At 44.7% G+C, this 26,831-nt stretch overlaps 2 protein-coding genes across 2 annotated transcripts in view; both read left to right on the forward strand.

Annotated features, from left to right (window-relative positions):
- LOC119454549 (gastrula zinc finger protein XlCGF57.1-like) overlaps nt 1-5,050 on the forward strand; it is a 1,708,166-nt gene extending 1,703,116 nt beyond the window's left edge. Inside the window, exon 7 of the mRNA XM_049666971.1 lies at nt 4,997-5,050. The gene's annotated coding sequence lies outside the window, so the exon portion shown is untranslated. The remainder of the gene's footprint in view (nt 1-4,996) is intronic.
- The window catches only part of LOC119453871 (zinc finger protein 675-like), a 2,199,134-nt gene that overhangs the window by 2,066,997 nt on the left and 105,306 nt on the right, over nt 1-26,831 (forward strand). The window lies entirely within an intron of this gene.

Here is a 26,831-nt window from a genome sequence, read left to right on the forward strand (position 1 = left end):
AACACACACCAACATTTCTTAAAATTAACAACAAAATCAGGGTGCCGATTACACAAATTTTGATCTGAGGTGTGGCTTCATGGTAACAAAGCGCATGCTGTGATGAAGCCACACTTCACGGCAAGGTTCTCCACCATTCAAACTCCTTACCTCGGGAACCCCACCCTCCTTCGACCCCTGCGTGTTGAAACTCCCTTCTCCCCACTTTCATGGTCGCCCATTCTCCTCCTCTGTACGGGTCGCCATTTTGTGTTTAGCAGTTCGCGAATAATGCACATGACACCGTGAAAGTAGAACTTGAATCACGATAAGCTGCACTCAACAGCACAGCAGCATCTCCTGAAAGTGGGAACAGAGTCACTGGCCGAAGATACAACATGGGAAAGTCATTTATCCCCGAATGGAAATTGCGTTTGAAAAAATTTAAGGGCTGAATGCATGTATTTCAGTGAGTTATACACGGATGCTTTCTTTTTTTATCCTGTCTGTTCTGAAAGGGGGTGCGGGTTGTATGTGTCAGCGAGTTATAAGCAAAAAATCTGGTATGTCCTAGCTGGCTCTTTACAATCTCAACTTGCGAAAACGTTGCCAAAGTTCGGCATGTCATCAACAAGGAGGAACCCACTCATGAAGTCGCATGAAATTTATGAGATAAATTTGTTGTGCAAGCAAATCATAACAAGTTTTGCAAGTGCCAAATACGGCCACCAAACCTTGAGTGCTCATTGAGGATCATAAAGCAAGCTGGGTCGAAGCTTTTTGATACGGTTCTCTAAGGGTCATTGAAATCCATGAAAATCTTTAAACACTCCACATTCTCTCATTTCATAAGTTTTTACCTTTCTTAAAAATTATTTCTTGGTAAATATAGGGTGGACTTCACAAACAAGGTCATGAACCATTCAATTACAGAAATATTGTGTAAATCAAAAAGGACCACTAGGTGTCCTCTGTTCCATCATACCTTAAATCACCCTCAATACCTCCCAAATAAAAAAAAATAAACAAAAAAATAAATCTCATCATTAACTTTAGTATCTGTGTTCTTTCTTGCATTTTGGGATAAATTTACTTTTGTTTTATTTGTGCAGCATCAAGGCCTTCTATTTCTCCATCAACAGCGAATAGTGACACTTCACAGCAGGGATGCCTCCACCAAGATCATCTCTGCGATTATGAGACTGATAAACTGTTACGTCTGGAAGCACACGCCAAGGTCCATACTGGCGAGTGTCTGTTTAAATGCCATTTGTGCTCTCGGAGCTTCTCAAGAAAAGCCAACCTGAAGAGGCACCTGCTTGTCCATACTGGTGAGCGTCCATTTAAATGCCATTTGTGCCCCGAGAGTTTCTCAAAAAAGTACGCCCTGAAGGGGCACCTATGTGTCCACACTGGTGAGAGACCATTTGAGTGCCCTTCATGCTCTAAAAGCTTCTTGCATAAGTCCATCATGAAGGAACATCTGCGCACCCACACAGGCGAGAAGCCCTTTCAATGCCCTTCATGCCCTCTGAGCTTTGCACGCAAGTCCATCATGAAGGTGCACCTGCACACCCACACAGGCGAGAAGGCATTTCAGTGCCCTTTATGCACAAAGAGCTTCTCGCATAAGTCCAGCATGAAGAAACACCTGCACACCCACACAGGTGAGAAGCCATTTCAGTGCCCTTCATGCATTCAGAGATTCTCACTGAAGAGTGCCATGAAGGAACACCTGAGCATTCATACAAATGACCGACCACACCGTTGTACTGTCTGCTCCAAGTCCTTTGCGCGGGCTCGTTACTTGAACAGACATAAGAGAAAACATCACCATGATACTGTAGAGTAGGTCCGCAGCCATGTTGAACTAGAGTTTGAATTAGGAATCTACAGGTGTGTAGCGTGCTGCATGGTGTTCAGCTGCATCAGTTAGCAGAAGTGCGAAGCTCTTAAAGGGCCCTCTAACACTCTTTCCGGGTCACCATATTTGCTCTAGATCTATTCTTGGCGTGTCATAAAACAAAGAGCAAAAGGAAAGATTTAAGTCGACCCACTCAAACCCATGTTATCGCACATAAAAAATTTAAAATACAAGCGAAATGAGAGTTAGCAACCTCAACCCTCTCTGGAATTTTAGGTGCTCTAAATGCCACATTTAACTTTGCCATCAAGTCATGTGGTGACACCAATAGCAGCAGGGCGTTAGTAGAAGTCGGCGCGGCATGGTTGCCAAGCTTGCTCTGTCTGTTTATCGTGAACCCATTACCTCCCTGATCTGGCCGCGCACTGTGCAATCTGGGAGGCCATGGCCTTTTATAGTTGCAACAGCTTCCGCAAGGCGGCCATTGTCATGCCAAAGTGCTCGGCATGAGATGTGTGATTCTCACGATTGTAACACCTTGCCAATGGCTGTACGGTACTTAAGATGGTTGTAAAATGTAATGCCATAGCTTTTATCGCAGTACATTAGAACCTTGTTCACACATTTAACAAAGGCGACAGAAGAAGCATTCGCTTTTTGGCAATGTACTGAACGCTAATGGTGAAAGATCCCAATTTCTGGGAACGTAAAAAGGGACCCTGGAACGATTTTGACAATTTTGTACAGATGTACTGAGTTGTTAGGGCAGGACCTTCTGATCATTAGTTGAGACATTCAAGCGCTCTTCATAAAGCACATAATTTATTATAAGTAGGTGTGTGCAAATAGCAATTTTTGAGACCTAAGCTAATAATGTCACATTGTGGTGACAATGAAGAACACAGTAGCAAAACTGTGAATCACGAAACTAACTCTTTGTTGGGCTAACCTGTGCCCAGAAAAACAGGCTACACTAAAAGCACAACGGTGGCAGCGAGCATAGTCAGCGAACGTCGGAAATCTGATCAGTGGGTCAAGCGCTTCGGCTTTTATGCATCACTCATGGAACGTCCCATTGTCATCGTTGGTGCCCGCATGGTTTCCAGAAACTACTACACAATTCATGTCATGCATTCAATCTGATTACACAAGGTTCGGCGAGGACATACACGACAGATAGAATCAAGGAGCACATTCGTGTAAGTTCTACATCACACTGGCACGTTTTGTCCTGAGCGACAACTTTAAGTTGTTAGCGGGGGAAATGCAGTCCCCAAGAAAAGGATAAAGAAGTATGCATGTCAGTGCGAACCAAATAATGCCAGAAGTGAATCGAATGTTGAATACTTTTCAAATAGTTTTTGAATAGTAAGTAGCCATTTTCACAATTGATGTAAAATGGTATTCACATAGTAGTACGTAGTTATAAGCTTAGCATCATTGTGTCGTGACATTGCGGATTATCAAGTGTTGTTTATCAAAATGCATGAATGGAGAAACAATCAAGCAGTTTGTTCACATATACAGGAGTTTCATAAAGTGAGAAAGATCCTTGTAGCTTATGTAGCCTGTTGCACTGCATAGGTTCTCAAGTTTTATACGTATGTTATGACCGCGGGAATGAAAATATTGTACTTTTGCCCCAATTTTATGTTTGATTGCACATAGTCGACATTTATTAGGAAAGTATTTGTATTTATGAACAGTGACTATTCGATTTGAAGACCGTATTGAATAGGACAGTATTTGATTCAGTATACAAAATTTTGGAATATTCGCACAGCCCTAATTATAAGATTTAAAAATGTGCATTCCTACCGATTGCAGCGGCACTGGTACCCTGAGCTTTCAACCGCCTTGTCACCATCTACGTAGCAGGCATGTGTGACATCAGTCAAGCAAGCTATCCGATTGACTACTCGCTTTCTGTCATTGATAATTTTTCCAGCTTTATGGTGTGCAAATGTTTTTCATAATAGTTGAAATGTTGGTTAACTTGTTTCTATAAAAAGAAGTAACAGAAAGAGAATACACGAGAATTTCTCACTGCACTCAAGTATTTCCGGAAGACAGCAAGTGTTGTCTGCTTGTGTTACAGCTTGCTCCGTGTTGGTCTCGAGGTTTCTTTTCTCAACAACTATGAATGCCCTTGTTTCATTTTGGGCTGCAAATCATTGGCGACGTGTGAAGCTGCGACAGCCTATCGTCATCGTCGACAGCCTATCGCAGGTTGACATAGCATGCTCTACTTTGCTGCTGGTATAAATTATCGGCCGCAGCATAATCGTGAGCAAGTCTTTTTAAATGTTTAAAATGTTTTACACTTGGTCACAGCGACATTAGCTCTGTGTTTGGCAGGTTGAGCACTGCACCACCAGGTGGCTGCTCTGCGCAGGTCGCTCATGTTTACGTCTCTGCTTATCCATCAAAATACCCAGCTCACCTGCGTTTACCACAATACTGGACATGCTTGGCACTTCAAGGAAACGCTCACAATGCACACTGCTTGGATAGCTCTCGCTGGGAATCGACAGCCAGGCAGCTAGCATTTAGGTTGTAGAGGCTTTGCATGCAGGCTCCAAGTCACTGAAAGCAGACATCACGTCATCACATCACAATGCAGAACCAGTGAAGGTGGAGCTTAGCCCCAGTTGCTCGGCAAACGTGTTGAAGAGAAAAAGCATGGCTAGAGGGGAGGAGGGTAACTTATAATCGTCCGTGGTTCTCTAAATATGAGACGCTTCACTTAAATTGTGGTGCAAATGTTTTACTGTAGCTGTACCATACGTGTGTATAGAATTTGCCCAAATCGTTTGAGGGACCCTTTAATTGGTAAAAAGGAACCACAAACGTATCGGGTGACTTTTGTGTCCTTGATTGCGAATGTTGGCTTCGGGAAACTGTACAAAACAAGGTTGTATCAATGAGGTTCTACTGTACTCGCAATAACGTGCAAATGTCAATTGCACATTACATTTGTAACCAATGATAATGGCATCACTCTGTCTGTAAAGCACACAAAATCACCATCAGTGCCATCAACAAGCTTTCCATGGTGCGTTTCAGGGCCCCTTTAAATGTGGGACTGCCAAGCCCTTTCGCACGATGTTCCTACCTGATATAGGCAGTTGCAGGGGCATTTTTAGCGATGAGTTGCAGTGCAATATAGTGGCCATGTTCGTGTGATATTCCTTCGTTTAAAGGCGCAACAAATAAATGCTCATTCATCTTGTATAATGATTCTTCATTCATTTCTTGTATAGTGATTCCTTCTGTATATGCAGCTGTATGAAATATTTCATATATTATGTGTCCTATAAAATTTATGTATATACTGCTGCATTTTTTTTACTCTTTCTTGAGTTTTTTGTAATGTATTGAGGACTATCTGTATTTCTAAGAATTACTCATTATGTATGCTTTACTTTTTTCTAATACTCTCGTAGTCATCCCAATAATGTTTTCAGAATGATTAGTGTTTAAATCCTATTTTTTTCTATGCTCTTGTGTTAAGCTGTGTTCATCCTTTGTTGCTTTGTTGCTGCCTGTAAAACGGGGCCATGGACCATGTCAAGTCTTGCTGGCAAAAAGCCAGTAGTACACGGTCCTCAACATCAGTTGTATGTTGAAATAAAATTTCATTTGATTTGATATGCCTTCAAAAGACTGAATGTGTGATAATGTATCAAGTCATAATAAATTCTGAAAATTAGATGCCTCACTCAACTGTATTGGTGATCTTCAAATATACTGCTGCCTATTTGAAGTTATGAATATGTGTGGGCAATAGACAACAAAGCTGGAGAAAGCATAGAGCAAAATAAACATGTTAATTTAAGAAATAATGAGGAAAAGGGACATGAATAGATATGCCACGGGGGTAGTCACTTCTTCCACGTTATCTGTGTAGTGCTTTACTTATTAACATTTTGTTTAATTAATTGGTTAGCCCTTTGGGCAATTAAAGCATCCTCCCCCTTCTTTCTATGTGTACAAGGTTAGCCCTAGAAGTGTTGGCTGGTGTTGCTGATGCCGTGGCCACGAAGGTGGGATGTCTTTATAACCTACAGCTTAGACCACTTATTACTTAACTGCTTATAGTGCAGAACCGGCTATAACTCGGTCTTTTCGGACTCCCGTCGTCCCTCCCATAGAACTCCATGCATACACGTACCGTTTACAGTGCAGCGGCGCGAGACGAAATACTGGTTATAATGCAGTTTCCGCGGACAAGCACGATAGCAAGCCTGCTTTTCAACGAGGCGCACAGCCAATGGGAAAGCAACGAGGGCAATGCGGAGGAGAAGACGCGGAGCGAACGAACAAGGAACATTTTAAAAAATAACGCCAATGGCAGCATGATGCGGGCTTTGCCTAGGTGACGGAGAACTTTTTGCTAAACTGCTTGTCAGCGATCGAGCGCTACCTTGGCTGCTGTCAGTTTAAGCAGTGTTCTACAAATTTAGTTCAAAGCTTTCAGGCTTTATGTTCACATGCCAGCTTCCGCCGTTCCTACCAGTACGCGCACATAGAAACTTGGTAGACGTAAGCAGTTTTTGCCGCGGCTGATCACCCGAGAAACCAAACACCGGTTTACACGCACTGCTGTAAGTTTAGCCTGTGCGCACGATCGCCTGCCAAATCTCTATCTCATCGTCTACGGGTACAAACATATCAAGGGCAAGCATCTAGCGACGGCATAACGCCCTCGCCGGAATAGTGCAGACATTCACAATTCTGGCAACTTACACCATAAGCAGTCTATGCTGTATTGCAAGGGTATAAGGATTATTATTATAACAATCAAAGTACTTGTGAGTTAAGGGTTAGATCCGGATAAAGTATGGTGCAATCTGGCAGCACTGTCTGAATGTTCTGCTGACATTTCCATCATCATGGGCAGTCTACCTGGTATTGGCTATAAGGAATGCATATCCAAGCTCCTAGCTTAACAATGTCAAGAAATCAATGTATCAGAGGTTTTCAACATTGTAAGGCCAATGACATTACACAGAACATCCAGGCGTGGCCAATGAGTAAACATCATAAAACTAACTGAAATTTTGATGCCTATCATTAAAAGATGTTTCATCACACATTTGTCTCGGACGTATAGCAAGAACTGGTTGGACAGGGTGATATTAATTTACAAAATCAGTGATCTGAATGCATTTATATCTACCGTCTTATGACTATCTTGTTATGTATAAACTTTTTTTTTAGAAGCCCATTGTGGAACGAATCGTAGCATTTCTCTAAAACTCTAAAACAATAAAGTATTTATAAACGTGGGCTTGCATAGTGGAGTAGGCTATGCTGGAGAGTCGGTTTTTCTCGGCCCTTACCGTGATCATTTGCTCTTTCCAAGGAACCCTGTGTGTGTGAACAAGCTTTTTGTGTGTTTTGTAGTGCTCTGTGCTTTTAATAAACGATGTTTCGTAACATGCAGTTTAATGACACAAAGTTCCTAAAATTATGAGAACTAGGATCTGATCACTGTTTTATATTAGTACTTGTGTAAGTGACTGTTCATTATTTGAAAAGTGTTCAATATTTGATTTGATTTCTTTGTTGTACTGTTTGATTTATTCTCAAAAATTACTGTTTGCACGCCCCTACGCAATATGTATGTTCAGTGTAATGCATTGTAATGCTTCTACTTACACTTCAGATGTCGGAATGATTTGCTTTCTAAGTTCTGTTATAAAATGTTGTGTGTTTCTTTGTCTTTCTTTGTGTAGTGTTTCTTGATTTACATCAAACCTGGATATAATGTACACAGGTATCACAAAATATGGGATGTAAAAAATTAACTATACAATTTGATTTGTCATGCTTCATTTGTGTGGAGTATTCTCCTTCTACAATGAAGTTACAAATTAGGAATTCATCACAGTATCGATTATAACGACGCAAATATTTGTTTGCACATGCCTGAAGACACATATTCTGGCAGCAGAAACATTAAAGACAGATGCGGATCGATTTTTTAAATGCCAATTTTTTTGGACCTGTGCAATCTGTTGCCTAATCACCTATCCCTAGTAGTATCAGTGATAGCAGAATTACCCGAAATTTTGCATGCCGCATATGGTTTCGGCGGTAAACCGCGTATGCAATGTCACAAACATGCTGGTTTCAAACATAGTTGCCGTCATGTTTACCGGTACCAAATTGCAACTTTGGCTGCTGACAAAGCGGTGCCGATTTGGCCTAGCTGCCCAAGCAGTGTGGTCGGCGGAGTGGCTGCCAGTAAGCCATTGCAGGAAGCATAGGCGTATCTACCGGGGGGGCAGCGGGGGCACTTGCCCCCCCACTGTCAGAAGTGGGGGGGCAAAGCATGCCATTTGCCCCCCTACTTTTGAAAGCGGGCACTTTCGGCTACACACTGCAAAGTCCAACAAAACTACAGCTGAAGCCAAATTTTATTTCTTAATATAGTCACCATGTTAATATAATGCTTTTCTTTACTACGTATCCCCGGTTTGGGCAGCGAGTATTGTGCCTCCTCGTGACGCGCTGTAGCGGGCGACGCGCGCGAGATTCGCCATACACGCTTGCATTGCGCAGAAGTCCTGGCACTGGACAGTTCCCGCAGTTACAAATTACCGCCTAACCGTACTTGAAAAAACAAAACAATCGGCTTGAAATATTTAACCTTCGGGCGAGGGTAGAGGTCCGGATAAAGTATTTTAATCAGCGGCGCCCAACGATGGGTGTGCCTTACTGCATGAAATGGTTGGATTAACAAATGCTGGAGCCATTGAATCTCCGTCCAGAAATAGTCTACGTAGCGTTGCTGTATAAATACATATCTTATCACCATCAAAAATCTAATCAAACCACTTAGAGGTGTAACTGCCGAATTTATTCTTTGTGTAATCACGACTTATCGTATATTTATTTATTTATTCATTCATTTATTCATGATACCTCAAAGGTCCCAGAACGGGACATTACATGAGGGGTGGGCACGTAGAAAAATGACGGGACAGGTTAGGTGGCGTGACTTGAAAGATGGCCTTCAATATCAGTTTTGAAACGGGAAATGTCTGTGATGAGGGCGATGACAGAAGGAAGGGTATTCCACTCTCGGGCTGTGTGCATAAAAAAAGAACGCTGATACGTGGTGGAATGGGCGCGTGGTAGATACACAGCATTGGATGCGTATGGCTGGAGAAACGATGCGCTGTAATGATGATTTGGTTACCCATGGGCAGCGAATGAAAGAACCTAAAAAAAAAAAAGACGAGCACTTTTGCGGCGGCAGGTGCGCGAGGGAAGACACGACCGGGATTTTAAGGCTGAGACACTTGTATTATAGGAGTAGTCAGAGAGAATGAACCATTCAAGGAAATTAATCATATTAACCTGGTGGTTGTCATAGATAGCACTGGCATATTCTAGTTTAGAACGGATTAGCGTTTTATATGCAAGTTCATTTATTCATGATACCTCAAAGGTCCCAGAACGGGACATTACATGAGGGTCTGCGAGGTGGTATGTTCGTGAAAGTGGCCTTGGTCGAACGTGCAGAGCCATTTCAGTGCCAATAGAACACTTAACAAAGTTTTTTCTAAAGGCCTGTATATCACTTCTGCTTTTATCGATTTCACTTTCAGGCGGTTTCTGAATAAGGGCTACCCCACTACTTGTTTCCCGGCAGGAGCAAGAACAGCGGATATTTTATATTTTGAAGAAATGAAGACCACCTTATTGTGACGTGTTCCAAAAACTTGAACTGCGGTGGTTGCTTACGTACTCGAAAAACCGCTACTGAATACTCGCTTTCCCCATGCAGTTTTTATGTTTTATACACGGCGTTTAGTTTTTGATCCCGGTATCCTCAGTAAACTATGCGGGACACGGTGTTAATATTTATTCGAAGTACGAAAAAATATCCTGAGTGATGAGCGATAAATGTTTTTTTTCTGTGTAGGTTCATTGCAAGCCTTTGTAGAAAGTTACATATTGAAGTGTTCCAGGGTGTCATACCGCCGCTTTCCCCGACTCCTAAAACAATTGCATGAGATATGGACTTGAATTTCCATGAAAATAGGAAGCCAACAAACAATGACACCAAGGACAACATAGGGGAAATTACTTGATCTTAGTAATTGAATTGGCTAACACACCCAGGGTTAGTTCTATATACAGGGGCCGTATTCTGAAACGTTCGCCTAGGCGAACTCAGTATGCGCGCTGATTGGCTGGTTGAGCAAATTTAATGACGTCGGGCTCAACCACCCAATCAGCTCATCGATCCAATTTTGCTAAAACAGCCAATCGGTGCACGCCTGAAAGCGAAAAAAGAAATTTCGCCTAGGCGAACGTTTCAGAATACGGCCCCAGTCGACCTCCGATTTCCCGGACGCCCGAAATTCCGGACCTGCCCGATTTCCCGGACTCATCTGTGGCCTCGTCAAGTTCCCCATAGAGCCAATGTATTAAAAAGTCCGAAATTCCGGACGCTTATAGCCTTCGCCATCCGATTTCCCGGACTTTTTACTGTTAACCGCCGACCCAAAGTCACCACCGACGCCGCCATTTTGGTTGTTTTCATATCTGAGGCTCCGTACAGTGAACAGGCGGCGCTGCTGCGCAGCAGCGGTGGCGCGATGCTCAGCGCCGCATGTGGCGGGCGGCGCGAACCTGGGAAGGGGGGAAGACAGCGAGATTTCGGAACTACGTATACACGCCTCCGAAAGCCGCACGTATATCAGCGATCCGCTTTCTTTTTTTGTGCGTGTGTGTACGTGAAAGTACAAGCGTGGCCCTCTGTGATGGCACAAATAGTTTTTGCGGGGTTCAGGCCTATTAAAGGAATAGACGATTACTTTCACGGTGCAGCGTTAACCAGCAGAGACAAGCTCTACGCTGCTTCGCATGTTGCTTGTGTGAAAGACGGCGTGGACGTTCACGCGAAGTGCCGTTCGCAACAGGGAAAGCAAGTATACGACGTCATCCTTCACGTGAGTAAAGCTTACTGTTATACTAATATTAAAGTCACTAAACTGGCACCCTGGAACCGATTTTTAATCGACGCCTCACTGTTGGCAATGCATGCCTCATTTCACTCCGGCGCGTTGTACGCCGCGGCCTATCATTTGATGCCCCTGTCACACTGTTACTTTAGATTGTCATACAGCTCGATCTGGACCGCGTGCAGCTACACGCTCACTCGTAGGCTCGTTAACAGTAAAAAGTCAGCACAGTCATGTCGAGTGAGCTAAACGATTCGGATTGTTGGATCGTGTGGCAGTGAGCATGCTATCCTCGTTGACTCGTTTGGGACTCAGTCGGAGCCACCTGCTGCGCTGATAAACGAGATTTATTAACTAGGCGATCTTAATTTACATGACGCGAATGTTCGTTTTTCATCATGTACAATGATCGAGGCTCATTAGGCCCCTTTCACGAGATACGACTTCGCTTGCGAATTCCTTTCCTTGCATACGCGCTTTGCTTTTACAATGATACATCGCAAATGTATATCACAAGAAAAATCGCACCATGTGAAACCGCGCCTCTCAAGCGCCAGCGGCCGAAACGAGGATCGTCGAGTTAGTGCTCGCCAGCACAAAATAGGCTTCCTTGGCATAAAATATTGCTCATCGCACATGCCAGTGCTATGCTGATCATACCGAATGCTAAGACAACGGCAAGCAGTCGTCAAATCAGCAAAGTCGTGACAAATTCCTTTTAAATGTTCAGCAGCTGGCCATGGCCGCTGGCGTCGCACAACGAGCTGTGAAACGCACATGTGTAGCACGCTTTACAGAACAAAACCTTCTCACAAATATCAAAGAAGCTTACTTTACTCTCCTCACAGCTGCGACCCATTTCTTTCGCCGTTCGATCTCATAAGACTTGGCAGGAAACATGTACAACTTTATCCCGGGCTGGCCTTCGTGGTTGTGACAGCCCTTTACGCAGCAGTATCGCCGGTTCCACTTGCCTTTTTTTTTTTTTTTTTTTTTTTTTTTTCACCTCCGACGCTTGCCTATGAAGCGCTTGCCATTGCACCGTCGCAAGACGTATAAAAAATAAGGAGGCTGGTGAACAAAGCAAAACGGCTTCAACCGTGGCCGAGACTAAATGTAGCGCGCGGGAAAGAACACTCATCGAGCCGGCCGAGCTGCGGCGCCCACTTCCCAACACTGTTGCGTCGCTGCGCCAGATGGCGCCAGAGCAGCCGCAAACTCATTCATAAAAGTATGAACTGGCAAAGGGTCAAACAGGAATGCAAGGAGCATTTATGGCTAAAAGGGAAAGTTGCAGGAGAGCAGACACTCCTTGGTTTTGTATACCTGTGGACAGGAGCAAATGCCAAAGAGGAAAACAAAAAAATGCTGGAATGCATATCAAGTGACATTAATGAGCTAGGAGAAGGGTGCGAGAGTATTATACTAGGAGATATGAACGCACACATAGAAGACATGGACGGGTACACAGACTCAACAGGCAACATGATGCTGGATATGTGTGAAATGCATGACTTAGTTGTATGCAACAGTACTGAGAAGTGTGAAGGGCACATAACATGGGAGGTAGGGAGCCTGCAGTCGACGATAGATTATGCACTAATGTCACATAGGATGCACGATAGGCTAAATGTAATGAGCATAGATGAATATGGCTCCAGAAGTCTAGGTAGTGATCACAAACGTATTAAGGTGAGTTTTAGAAGGGAAATGAAAGTAGGTAGGAGGCAAGATGAACCAGGTGGGATATTTTACTCGGAAAAGCAGCTTGAAATAGCAACCCAGCAAATCGAGGAAGTAATTTCAGAGGATACAAAAACAGAATGGACATATGCAAATTTAACAGGACTATTTGAGCTAGAGCTTACTAAGGTACGAGTCAGGACAAAAGGGAACAGAAGACGTAAACCCAAGAGCTGGTGGGATGAGGAGGTTAAGAAGGCCATAGAGAAACGCCAGGAAGCATCCAGGGAACACAGATATTCAAAGCAGAGGGGTGAACCAGAAGCTGATGTAGGCAGAAAATGGAACAACTCCTTAAACTGTAGAAGGGAAGCATCCAATTTGATCAATGAGAAGATCAGAAGAAAGGGGAGCCAATGGTTGTCAGAAGTAAACAAAAAGGATAGAAAAACAGCGAAGAAATTTTGGAAACATCTCAACTCCTTGAGTAATAAGACTAGCCTAGAGCAGAGGTTTATAGTTACAGCTCAAGGTGTTCGACTAGAGGGAGATGAGGCAATGGAACATATAAGAACAATGATGACAGAAAAATTTAAAGAACGAAACATAGCATGTGCTCAATCAGGTGAGGATGGACTAGTCAGTGCAGTGGCTCAACTGGCACAAAGCGAGTGGGAAAGGGCAGAGAAGAGGGTTCCTAGTAGCACGTCGACAGGTCCTGATGGCATCCCAATTATGTTGATAAAGACATTGGGCCCAAAATCTAAGAAAGCATTAAGAGAGGCAGTGAGCAAAATGATAATGGACGGTAAAGCCCCTGACGGGTGGAGACTGAGCAGGATGAGCATGATATATAAGGGAAAGGGGGACAAAGCCGACATAAACAACTACCGTCCCATAACAGTGACGTCAGTGGTTTACAGGGTGGTGATGCAGATTATAAAGGACAGACTGCAGGCAAATGGGTTCCGAAAACAAAGAAGGTTAGAAGATAATCTGTTCACATTGACACAGTGTATTGAAATAGCAGAAAAGGAACACAGGCCCCTATGGCTTGCCTTTCTGGATATCAAGGGAGCCTATGACAGTGTAATCCAAAAGGATTGGTGGGACATACTGGGCACTCTAGAGGTGGAAGATGGAGTAAGAAATCTTTTAAAAGATATCTATAAAAGTAACAGGGTGCTTATAAAATGGGAAAACAAGGTATCTGGGCCTATAGAGATACAGCAGGGGCTTAGGCAGGGGTGCCCTCTGTCACCTCTGTTGTTCATGCTGTATTTACAAGGATTAGAGAAAAAATTAGAGAGGAGCGGACTTGGCTTCAACCTTTCCTATTCAAAGCAGGGAGAATGGATTAAACAGTCATTACCAGGACTGATGTATGCAGATGACATTGTACTTATGGCTGATAGCAAGGAAGACTTGCAGAGATTAATGGACATCTGTGGTAAAGAGGGAGATAGCTTAGGTTTGAAGTTTAGTAAAGAAAAATCGGCAGTCATGACTTTTAATGATAATCAGGGCAGCGAGCATAGGATACAGGAGGTTACGCTGGAGGTGGTGGATAAGTACAAATATCTTGGAGTGTGGATAAACAATGGGGCTGAGTACCTAACGGAACATGAAAAATATGTGACGGCTAAAGGTAGCAGAAATGCAGCTGTGATGAAAAATAGGGCACTGTGGAATTACAATAGGTACGAAGTGGTGAGAGGGATTTGGAAAGGGGTGATGGTCCCTAGTTTGACTTTCGGCAATGCGGTCCTGTGCATGAGATCAGAGGTTCGAGCAAGGTTGGAAGTTAAGCAGCGAGGGGTAGGTAGACTGGCTCTGGGAGCACACGGAAATACACCAAATCAGGGGGTACAGGGTGACATGGGATGGACGTCATTCGAGGGCAGGGAAGCCAGCAGCAAGATAGAATTTGAGGAGCGATTGAGAGAGATGGCAGAAAAGCGGTGGGCAAGGAGAGTTTTCAGTTATTTGTACATGAGGAATGTTGATACAAAATGGAGGAAGCTGACCAGAAAACTGTCAATCAAATATTTGGACTGCAGGAGGGGTGCAAACCAGGAAACAGCGGTTAAGAAAAGGGTTAAGGAAACAGAGAGGGGTCTGTGGAAAACAGGGATGCAGACGAAATCAGCACTGGGCACATACCGAACTTTCAAGCAAGAAATTGCCAAAGAAAATATCTACGATAATTCTAGGGGAAGCTCTTTGTTGTTTGAAGCCAGGACGGGAGTATTGCGGACTAAGATGTACCGAGTTGCACACGTTGTGCTGTGCGTGTGGAGAAGAGGAAACGGCTGAACACCTCATACTTTTCTGTAAGGGGCTTAACCCTACAGTGCAAGGCAACGGGGCTGATTTTTTCAAAGCATTGGGGTTTAGGGACAGTGAAGGCAAAATAGACTTTAAGCGGGTAGAAATAACCAAACAGAGGTTATCTAATTGGTGGATAAAATTAAGGCAGGGGTGAAATTTCACCCACCACAAAGTACAAATTATGTTAATAGCCATGGCTAGGTGGCGTATGCCACCGCCCGATTTAAAGGGTTCAGCCTCATCCATCCATCCATCCATCCATCCAACTCGACTGTACGGAGCCGCCGCACCGCGCCGCGGCTGCCGTAACCTCTAAACCGCACGTGTCAATCCGTTGCCAGCCGTAGCTTAGCCAAGCCAAACTTCACTGTGTTCGTTCACGTGTTGTTTTGTCAGCTCTGTCAGCTCTGCCAGCTCTGCGGTCGTGTCTGCGGTTGATCGTTTGCTGCTGCGCGCTATCTTCAGTGATCACGTTTCCCGACCTTCAGCATCCACCGAGTTCCTAGCTGTTCCGCTGCCGGCGTGTCCTACCTAGCGAGTTCCGCTGCCGGCGTGTCGATTCCAGCCGGGATAACCTTTGAGGGCTTCGCCGACGCTGACAAAGACCTCGAGCTATGTGCGGAGTTGACCGATGACGAAATCATTCGTCAAGTTACGGAGGATTCCGACGACATCGACACCGAGAACGAAGAGCCAGCTCCTACACAGCCAACGAGCTCGGAGTTGACGCGAGCACTGATGACACTGTCATCGGTGTACAGCGGTGAGCACTGTTAGGGTGAACACGCGAGCGCGTGGCCGACGGCACTGTCAGCGCCCCGTTACGGTCATCACTGGAAACATTGCGCATGCGCATCACGCCTTCCGCGAAATAATTGTTCCACCGCGCGCATGACGTCATGAATGCACTTGTTCGTCGTCTGCTAGCCGCATTTTTGTTTTCTAAGCCCATGCATCCTGCATTTTAAGATTTCTTTAAACATCTGTGCTTGAACAGAACAAGACAAAAAAACTTGTATATCTATGGGGGCATGTCTATTCGTTCCCTTCAAAGTTGTTGTGCATGCAACGCCGTATATAAAACAACCAAACATCTTTCGCAGCCGTTCATTCTGTCACCAGATCGTATTATGGCTAGGGTTCCCGATGATGAACGGCACTCAATTGTCGATCTTTCCCTGAAAGGTTATTCCCAGCGGTATATTGGCGCTTTAGTTAATAGGCCCCTGAAGACTGTGAACAGGATAATTCAAGCCTACAAGTATGAAGGTCGCATTCAGGATGCACCCCGCGCGCCCCGCCCTAAAGCTACCACAGACGATGAAGACGCCCTCATAGTTGCAGCTGCTGTTCGTAACCCTTTCTTGCCAGCCCCAGCAATACGCGAGGACTTGGATTTGGACGCTTCGGACACCACTGTTCGACGTCGCCTGCGTACTGCGGGCCTTCGCAGTCGCGTCGCAGCGCAGAAGCCACTACTAACGGCGGCAAACAAGGACGCACGACGGCAGTTTGCTGAGCTGCACGAAGCATGGACATCAGAAGAGTGGGGTCGCGTCATCTTTTCGGATGAGTCGACGTTTTCGACGCGACAAGACCAAAGATTGCATGTTTGGAGACTACCAGGCACACGGTGAGGCAAACTTCCTGCTTTGAAAAGCAATTGTTTTAGTTAACGTCACAATGCCACGCAGGAACGACCCGGACAACGTGCAAGGTGTTTCTGCCAGTGGGAGATCGAGTCTGAGCGTGTGGGGTGCTGTTTCAAGATATGGTTTGGGGCCCCTGCAACGTATACGTGGACACTTATCGTCGGAACAATACTGCAACATTTTGAACAATGTGCTGTTGCCATATGCGAGCAGTTTATTCCCAGACGGTGATTACCTGTTCCAACAGGACCGGTCACCGATACACACGGCGCGGGCTGTCAAGGAGTTCCAGGCGGAGCAGCACATGCAGCTACTGGAATGGCCTCCGAAAGGAGCGGACCTGAATGTGATAGAAAACGTGTGGGGCCGTCTGAAAGCTTCTTTGGCAAGGAAGCCCCTTTATTCCGCGACTTCGGACCAGTTGTGGGCGCAAGTCAGCAACGAGTGGGAAAGGCTGAAAGCCGATCGGGAATATGTTCGATCACTTTACGACTCGTTACCGTCCAGAATAGCTGCAGTCGTTGCTGTAAGTGGTCACATGACTCGCTATTAGATTTGCTCATGTTTTTATATTTGTTCTCATGGTCTTGTTTAACTTGAATTGCAAAAGTGCAATTTTCTTGAATAAAAAGTTTAATAATTATCCCTCTTACACTCACTTTTTTCCTTCACGCGCCAATCTTCAATCCAGATGGACCTTGAAATGCAGAAGGTATCAGCTCAGCGAACAAAAAATGCGGCTAGCAGACGACGAACAAGCGTATCGATGACGTGATGCGCGCGGTGGAAAGAGTGTTTCGCAAAGCACATGCTGCGCATGTGCAATGTTTCCAACGATGGCTGTTACGCGGCGCTGATAGTGCCGTCGGCCACGCGCTCGCGTGTTCACCCTAACAGTGCTCACCGCTGTACAGCGGCAACATGACGTTGACTGAAATTGAGGCAGACATGATCGCGGGCAAGCGGACCGTGCAAAAGAAAATAAGCGACTTCTTTGCGCCCAAGTGCTGACCTATGAGGTAGCGCCGGCCACGTCGTTTTTTTTTTTTTTCTTTTTTTTGTAAACGGCTCTTTTCAGAGCCACCTAAACGATGCATTGGCTGAATAGCAATGGGAATCTTGTACTCCGGCCGTGACCCTCTCCGTCAGCGAAAAATACCTACCAAAAAGGTGCGTTTTCACGTGCATTCGTTTTTCCGGACTGCCCGATTTTCCGGACGTTTTCGCGGTCCCTTGAGGGTCCGGGAAATCGGACGTCGACTGTAGTTGTAAAACATAAATACCCCAGAAAGCGGATGGGAAAACTGTTCCGCGGTAGCTCAATGGTGAGAGCATCGCACGCGTAATGCGAAGATGTGGGTTCATTCCCCACCTGCGGACAGTTGATTTTTCATCCGTTTTCATTTCCATTAATTTATAATTTCTTTAATTCAATTACTAAGTACAAGTAATTTCCCTTATGTTGTCCTTGGTGTCATTGTTTGTTGGCTTCTTATGATATTATAATAAAAATCGGGCCCCTCGGTTCCCTTTCTTCTCGTTCATGAAAATAGGAAGAATTTCAAGCGCAGTGCATTGCGAAAATGTCACTTTCCTGGTTTAAATGCAAGTGTTGCAAATAATTACTAAACTCTTGTTTTCCCATTTGTTCCCGTGCACCAAACGGGATAGGTTGGTTCTCCGGTGTCCTCGGTGAGCTAAACACGGAATCTTGTTTATATCTGGGGATAATGAAATTTTCTGACGAAGTAACATGTGTATTGATGAATTACTGTTTTCTTGAATGGCGAATTCCATTGGGAGAACAGGAGCAGCGCACAGTGCGGAGCGGAGTCGGGTGACCGCGCAGTAAGAGCAGGGACACTCGACCCGCGACTGAAATACGGCTTGCATTCGGAGAGCAGGTGGGAGGGGGACGTGTGAGGAGAAATGTACCATATGACTAAAGAAATCGACGTCCCACTATTCTCTGCAGGAGAGCGGCAAAACACCCGTGATCGTGTTGTAATCTTTTGGGCGTAACCATGTCTCCGTTTGCGGCCACGTACTACATACTTTTGTGCAGCGCCGATGCATCCCACAATGTGTCGGCCTGCGAAGATCATCTGAAACTGCAACTTGAATCTGAAGTTGAGCGCTCCAGCAGCTTTCGCTGCTGTCACTGTTGAGCGTCTCAAGCACTTCAGCAAGGCGAAGTCCGCTGTCCCCCGCGCATTCAACGAGAAGCAAGGCGGACTAGAAATGCCAGGATCTGTCGCTAAATCGCTGCGAAGCTCGCTCGTATCACCGATGTCCAAAACAGCAGTGCCAAAACACCAATTACGCTTGGCTGCCGCCATTGCCGCCGCGCGCACCGGCTGAAGCAAAATAAAAAGAAATGAGGATATGACGGTTTAAGTCGCGTGACTTCCTCCGTACTCCGCTTTGCAGGCGAGAGCAGTCCGGACTGCTCCCGGCTGCTCTCGGCGCAGCGAAACTGCTCCTGTTCGACCACTGAAACACGTCGCCTCTGGAACGAGCACTTTTAGCGTGCTTTTGAGTGCTCCTGTTCTCCCAATGGAATTCGCCATCAGTTTCCAGCAAGAAGTGCTTCAAAGCATGACACGGGGACAATTTTTAAAATGGAACAATAATATATGGGTAATTTTTCAAAGTCTGCGATGTAATTACAAGAAACTGAAACATTAGTGCAACTGTTCTAAAAAAAAACAGCTTCACTAAAGATCGGGTTGTAATTAACCAAGTTCGCACACCTCTGCCGTCTTTTTCTTTTTAGTATTGAGAGTAATTTATGTTGATTGTACTTCGTTCTGTATAACCTCGACAGTACTATTACCTTAACTAGCGACACATTTATGCTGTAGACACCAAGCAAAATCCTTTAATTAGTAAAATTGACTGCAACAAATGTGCATTTTGTTTTGAGCTGCACTCCTGTACTGGGTTGGATCCGGGACCTCTGAGCACTCAATGCCATTTGTCCCTGCATCACATACAGATTTTATAGCGACAAGAAATAAATGCAAATTCAAATAATTTTTCGGGTCTCGATGGTTCACCATGTGTTATTGAGAAATAGGTCTATTGTTACAAATAAAAATACCTGACAGATGCATTTCCAGGCTTTTTCACTTATTATACTAGTAATTCAATATATATATATATATATATATATATATATATATATATATATATATGGAGAGAGAGTCAGATCTGCAGTTTGCCCCCCCACTTGAGAAGTAGTTGGTACGCCTCTGGCAGGAAGCCTGCTGGCAACATGTCCACACTCTTAGACCTTATTGGCATTCAGGCATGAGATCAGATACAGTTTTATCAGAAAGCATCGCAGATAGCGATGTCATAGTTTCTCCCAAATGGCAAAGCATTGATAGCGATAGTGAAGTAGTAGACAGCTATATAAAGTGAGGGTCATGGTGTTATCAACCTTATAAATATCAGTAAACATGTACTTCTTACTTACAGATTAACAAGCATTGTGTCACACAAGCACAGGAACACATGGTACAGTTCTCACTCAATGACCACGAATACTTACTGCTGCAATGCTGGTGTGATTAAAACAGCCAGAACTGGGAGCGAAAGCTTCGTGCTGCCTCAATATCACGCTTCTGTGCGCAGGGTGATGATATATGTCCAGTCGCGCTGGCGTATTTTGTCGGCACATTTAAAGGCAGGCTATGATGGACAGTGGTAGTTTAGGTTTCACACTAAATGACACTGTAAAAATTTGTTATTTTTGCACTTTGTATGCTACATGCAATGTAGTAGTCACATTTCACCTTAAAATGGAGGTGAAATGTCCGTCTTTCTCACATGGTTCATTATGCAACTTTACCAACCAGGCCAACTTGTCTCATTTGTCACTCTCTTGTATGTGACAATTCCTTCAGATACCAAAAAGAGCTGCTCACGGGACACACTAGTGTCTCGTATCGGCTGGTACATCTTTGCAAGCCAACAGTGGGCACCAAGCTTATGCTACCATGCCATGTATCTTCTTTATGGCCCAAAATTTCATCATGCGCATACTTTTCAACCTGTGCTTGTTTCAATGAAGATTGCTGCTGGTTGATGCGTTTAAAGGGCGTCTCACTAGGTATGGCCATATTGAGCTGACAAATGCAGCGCATACAATGCGTGCCGCCGATTGTGTCTGCTAAGTATTTCATCTCTACGCGCCGTGGAAACAGCTTAAATTTCAAGCCAAACGCCGCTCCTCGTGGGCACCGCGCTCCCAGCCGGAGAGTCGACGTATATCGCGCATGTGCGCCTGTGTAGTTAGCCGTGCTGTGACGTCACTCACATTGGCACGTGACTGAGAATTATTTAAGGCAACAGCAGTTATATAATAAAAATAGACGAATTAAAGTTTAGAGAAATAATAAAACCTACGAAGCGAATGTCTGCTTGTATTTTTTTTACTTCGTACCGTAGCAAGCGAGATGACCTTCCGTTTCGTCTGCTTGTTCCTGTGTCGTGCAGTCGCGGGCGCAGTGAGCGAAACAATGTCATTTTCTATGGTGTTTCAGCGCGCAGTCATGCTCTGTGATCCGCTTGCGTCTACCTCAGTGTTCGTGTAGTGCTGACTTATAACGCTAGTCAGGTGTTCTCGCGCACGGCGCGCAAAATACTTCGTTGCGCGAAACTAGGGAAACGCAACAGCTGGTGCGCGAGACTGTCAGTGGAAGTGTGCGGCGCAGCAACAAAGCAAGAAAAAAAAATAAGAAGAAGGCGGACCCATGACGTATGCGTCACGCAATCATTCAGCTCAGGTATGGGAGAATGCAGGGCTAGACAAGTGGAAGAGTGTTTATGTTGGCGGTGACGCTCGCCTCCTGAAATCATGGGTTCGCAGCACTGAAATATTTCTATCTCGACTATTAATGAACCAATTTGAAAATTTTTTGTGGTTGAACGCTTAACCAAATTTTGCCATGTGACCTATTGAGTTTCAACAGTTTTTCGGCAGTGCTGACATGGAAGGAGCCTCTTCAGAAGCTTTTGGTGTTGAGGTCATATCTGGGTTTCTTGTTGAAATTTTTCTCGCTTCTTCCAAAGCCAGGTTTTAATCCAGTTTGCCATTGAAGCATCCTGGTGGTACTCTACTACATTAGAGTGAGGGTCTGAAAACATATTCAAACTTGCTATTGGTCAAATTTGTAATTTGGAAACTGCTTTCAGACACTTCGCCGGATTAGTAGCATACGCCGAGGATTCCACCTGGTGGCTGGTGTTGTCCAGATGCATGAAGTCGCAGAACAGCATGGCTACGTAAGCTGATAATGTCGGGTAGTCGTAAGCACCAGCAGGGGTCCCATGACAGGGCTCGTCGGCCGAGAGACAGCTCAACATCAAAAAAGCAGCGCTATCGTTACTGCTGTGTCCTGGGCTGCCACAATCGAGCAAGAAGGCCTGAATCCCAACATCAGATTCTACCGTTTTTCTTCAAGGCCTCGTGCTGCAGAGCATCGGGCGCGCTGCATGACTTCACTACCCCACTATGAGCAGCACAGGTTCGAGATTTAAATGTGCTCATCCTTGACCTCAAGTTAACATGTCAAGGCAGCGTAGCAAGGCAGTGTTTATTACAGCACATCAATGTTCAAGCGCTGCCATTGAAAGTTACATCAAGCGAGCAGGGCACGAGCTCACGCTGCAACGTGATTAGCACGTACGTTACTGCGAGCTGATATATGCATTGCATCAGTTATTTATCAGTTGCTAAAGGGACCGATGGTTGCTACTACAGTGCAGACATGACTACTTGTTTAGCGGCATGTAGTCAACAAAGATTGCAGGAGGCCCGCCCGAGTGTCGTGCTCGTCGTGCGCTCGAGCAGTTCGAACATCGCGGCGTCCTGAAAGACCGCTGCCGGCGCGACGCAAACTGATTGGCGCGCCGCCACCGCCGACGTTTTTTCTCGGCGCGATCGGCGCGACATTTAAGTGGAAATAAAGATTTTGTAAAAAGTAAATCCAGCTTTTGAGATTTGTTGTCTTGTTTAATACTTTTCCCTGTCTCAGGAATAGAATCATAGGGGAGCAATGAAGCAACATAAAACAAACAAAAGCAACCCTGCTCTCCGCGCGTCTGCGCATGCGAGTCGTCACCAGTCAGCACAACGTGGTATTCCGAAACTCCTCTTTCAAAAGCACAATAAAGAGCGGCGAGAGGGAACAGCGGCCTCAGAGCGTCGGAATGACGGCTGGACAGTCGTGGTTACACTTGTGTATTCATCATAACTACAGCCTTTGCAAATCTTGCCTCTGAACAAAAGTGTTCGATCCAATCATTGTTTTGTTCCCAGTTTGTTCGTTTCCTAAATAAAATATTTCTACATGTCTACTGCATGGTGCTGTTTCTTTGTAACATTCATATGAAAAATCGAATGCAACGACACCGATAGCTGCACTGAATTCTAAAACAGTTACGACGTGCAGGTTAAAAAAACTTTTTTTCCCCCTGAAGTAATTGGGCATCCGAACAATGCCTGCATTTTTACTAATCCGCACTTGGTTCAATGAACCTGGTGATGACGAGTTATCAAATATGCAAATTTGTTTTGAACCGCATCATAACAAATCTCAGCTGAAAAAATATTCACCTCAAGCAAAAACAAAAAAAGTAGTTTGATTAATTTTTCTTCCGGAAAAAAAGCCGTTATAAGAAAAGTTACTTAAGCAAAGGGCCGCTAATATTCAGAACAAGTGATTTCACTTACTGTCTAGTCGGGAATGTATGTTATAGCATCTGGTGATTGGTTGACTGCTTATGTGTTGAACCCAGCAATAGATGGTCATAGAAGAGTTCTGTTCTATTTTTATTTATTTTTACATAAAACATTCAGGACAAGTGGAAGCAAGATTAACATATCTAGAGAGTGTCACATGCGTCGGTGCTGGCTTAGCAATTCTAGACGAATTCATTGACTATTTGCTCAATGGAACAATATCTAGCTCGTATAAACCGAGGCATAGCAAAAAAGAAAACAATTGCGACTACGACGCAAAAAAATAAGCAAGGTTCGGCATATTTGTGGGGGATGAAATGTACAGACACACTTTACCCGCCTTCAGATATGTGCTCAATGTTTTTCCAAATGTGTCGGCTAAAAAGCAAAAGATTATCAAAACGTTTTGTGTTTCTCTCACTTTCAACGCCTCTGTATTTGGTCCTCTCCGCCCTTATTATAAAAATCCCAGAATTTCAATCAGTTCAGCAATGAAGGATGTAGCGAAACAGCTCTTTAAATATGTGGTTTTGGTTCCTACGCCGCCGGCGCTGCCGCCAACGAAAAATGGCAGTGCGCCGCCGCCGATCAAATACCTGGCGCCGCGCCGCCACCGCCAACCAGAAACGACCACCCCGCCGCCGCCGGTCGAAACCGACACGACGCACCCGTCTATCGTGCGCTCGAGCAGCTCCGTACACGTAATGTCTGCTTATCGCTGCTGTGAATTCATTTATTAGAAGTATTTTCTTGTGCTTGTGTGCCTGAATCTAGCAGTGTGCAAACCTTACCTGAAGTTCAACTTCGTACGCGACTTGCTTCACATACGATTGACACTGCACTTAAACTTCGCCGCTTATTTCTTGAACGGCGTACGTGTACTTGGTGTTGCATAATTTTTTGCCTTTACGCACCGTGCCACCCCCGAAAAAAATCTTTAGCGCCCGATATTTGCTGTAGGCCGTGGCACAACACAAGAGAAAGTGGCAGGTCCATATTGTAAATGTGCTTTCCGAAGCAGACGCCCGAGCTTGGTACTACCCACGGTTAAAGTATTTCTTACACCGTGGTACCATCCAGCCCAGGGCAGAGGGCGCTCTTTCGGACAATTTTCGGTTTTACGCTGGAGGTAGGGGATAAGTACAAATATCTTGGAGTGTGGATAAACAATGGGGCTGAGTGCCTAACAGAACATAAAAAATATGTAACGGCTAAAGGTAGCAGGAATGCAGCTGTGATGAAAAATAGGGCACTGTGGAATTACAATAGGTACGAAGTGGTGAGAGGGATTTGGAAAGGGGTGATGGTCCCTAGTTTGACTTTCGGCAATGCGGTCCTGTGCATCCCACGAAACACAAAACGTCTTGAAAACTTCTCGGAATGGCTACAAACGGCTATAGATGTCTTTGTCTACGCGAAGACGTTAAACAGATGTTGTTGGAAACATTATGTAGCAGGAAGTACGGTTAATCAAATATGCTATTGTGTTTCAGCTGTGGTAACAGCCCACCTCTGGCGACACCGGAGTATACTTTGGTGAACGCCTTGAGAGCGTATAACTTAAGAACTTTTTTAGATGTTTTGTTGGAAAATGTGCGACATGCTTGGGCGTGCGCGTGAAAGTGAAAAAGATTTAAACTGCGCGTGCCCGACGCGCAGCGTTACATTCCGTGCGACTTTAACAAGCCATATGCAATCCGTTAACGTCACATCATATAGCCTTTCGCTGCTTTCCCCCTTTGGGTGAACAAGTAGAAAAAGCCTGCGGGGTTATTTGATTCCTTTCCGATTTTTTCACTGGATGAGTCTGTCACGACAGTCAAAGTTTAGAAAAAAGAAAACGGCCGGGTGCACATGTGCGCGCCCATTGAGCATCATTATCAGAGCCGTGCCTTCCTTTCCCTTTGCGTGAAGAAGCCGGAATTGCGATACCAGCTATCGTCACCAACAGATCTGGTCGCGCGCAGTCGCAAACGTGCGCTGAGCTGTGCTCCTTCAAGGGCTGCAGAAGATAGTGCCAACCTTTCCCTTTCCATACGAACCACTTACTACTCCGTTTGAGCGAACTGCTATCTGCTCTTGGACCACATGTCTTGGACTGCACCAGGGGGGCGCGCTGAAGTTTCCGCGAGCAATTCAAAGGGCCGTGCTCATGCTCGCGAGTGTTCGCTCGCCAGTGCTCATGCTTCTCTTCCCAAGTATTTTGCTCATGTTCAAGCCTTGACCAGCGCCTGCAGATACGGTGCAGTTCCTTACGGTACGTATACGTTTACCTGCTACAACTTGCACGCCACTTTTGTTTTGGCGGGCCCATGCCGGCGCAAAGTTTAGACTCGAATATATTTGCATGCACGGTATGTAGCAGAACGGTCTTTTGTGATCTGGGACGTAAAGCCGGAGTTTCACATAATTGGTTGAATGATTACAGAAATTCTAGCTGCGTGTGGCCTTTGATGGCAGCAGCGTGCTGCATTGCGTAGTATACCGGGACTTTGCTCTCTTGGCTTCTCCTCTGTGTAGCTTCCAGCACGCTAGCAGGCAGAAAAATAGTCTTGCATTGGTGTGGTAACTTCACTTATGGTTGGAGGATTGGAAAACTTTTTGCGGCATGAGATTCGTGAGACGACGTGCTTTAATATAGTGAGACCATTCTATGATTAGGTAAAAGTGTTTAGGGTCCCTTTAGGAAGAGAATGGTTTTATTGATATGTGGTACAATACCGCAGGGATATTGTAAGAGACACTCGGAAGGAGCAGTTGCCGGCCTTGAGTTGTAGCAACAAGCCCACCTGTGGCTACAACTCACCTTAAATAAAACTAATTTAATTTTAACTAAGTAATAAACTTAAATAAACTTAAACTAAACTACTTAAATAAAAGTAGCATACTCTTGTAAGAGATTTGTTTGCAAACCATCTAACTGGTAATGACCTACTGCAAGTTGTGTGTGGATCAAACCATTTGCCAGTTTAATTTCACTCTACAGTAGTTTTTTCATATCATATCTGCAACATAATTCTGAACGTCATCGTACAGCATAAGAATTTGAGAGAAAGTATTGCTGAAATTTATAAAGTAATTGTGACCGAGCTAAAACAACGGCACATATGTTGCTATTTTAAATACCGAATTGCACATCTTTATTGTAAATCAAGTGTGGCTTACTCACTTTTTTCTTCACTGTTGTATTACAGAGTGAACTTCTGTGGGCAGCCAGTGGTATCCAAGAGGGAAGGGACCTGGATTGCTGTGGTTACTGCAGCTACGTCTTATTTTCTGTGGTTACCTTTTCTACTGTATTAAAAAAATTTTGTAAAATAATTCTGCATGTCCTTTAATTTATTAATCAATAAAGCCGCTTTCTCACAGAGTCAGGTCATTTTTTTCTGCATGTTATGCTCATTTGCCTTGTATGTGTATTGCACATTTGATATAGGTTAAAAAATGTTATGCAAGTTTTTAAGTAATATAATGTAATGCTTCAATTTAATTTTCAGTTATGTGTAGTAACGTGTACTATGAAGCTAGCATACGGATGCATGGTATGCTGAAGAAGTGGCCAATAATTTAGCTTACCATGTCACTGT

Source organism: Dermacentor silvarum, chromosome 5 (assembly GCF_013339745.2).
Source record: "Dermacentor silvarum isolate Dsil-2018 chromosome 5, BIME_Dsil_1.4, whole genome shotgun sequence".
Classification (NCBI taxonomy): domain Eukaryota; kingdom Metazoa; phylum Arthropoda; class Arachnida; order Ixodida; family Ixodidae; genus Dermacentor; species Dermacentor silvarum.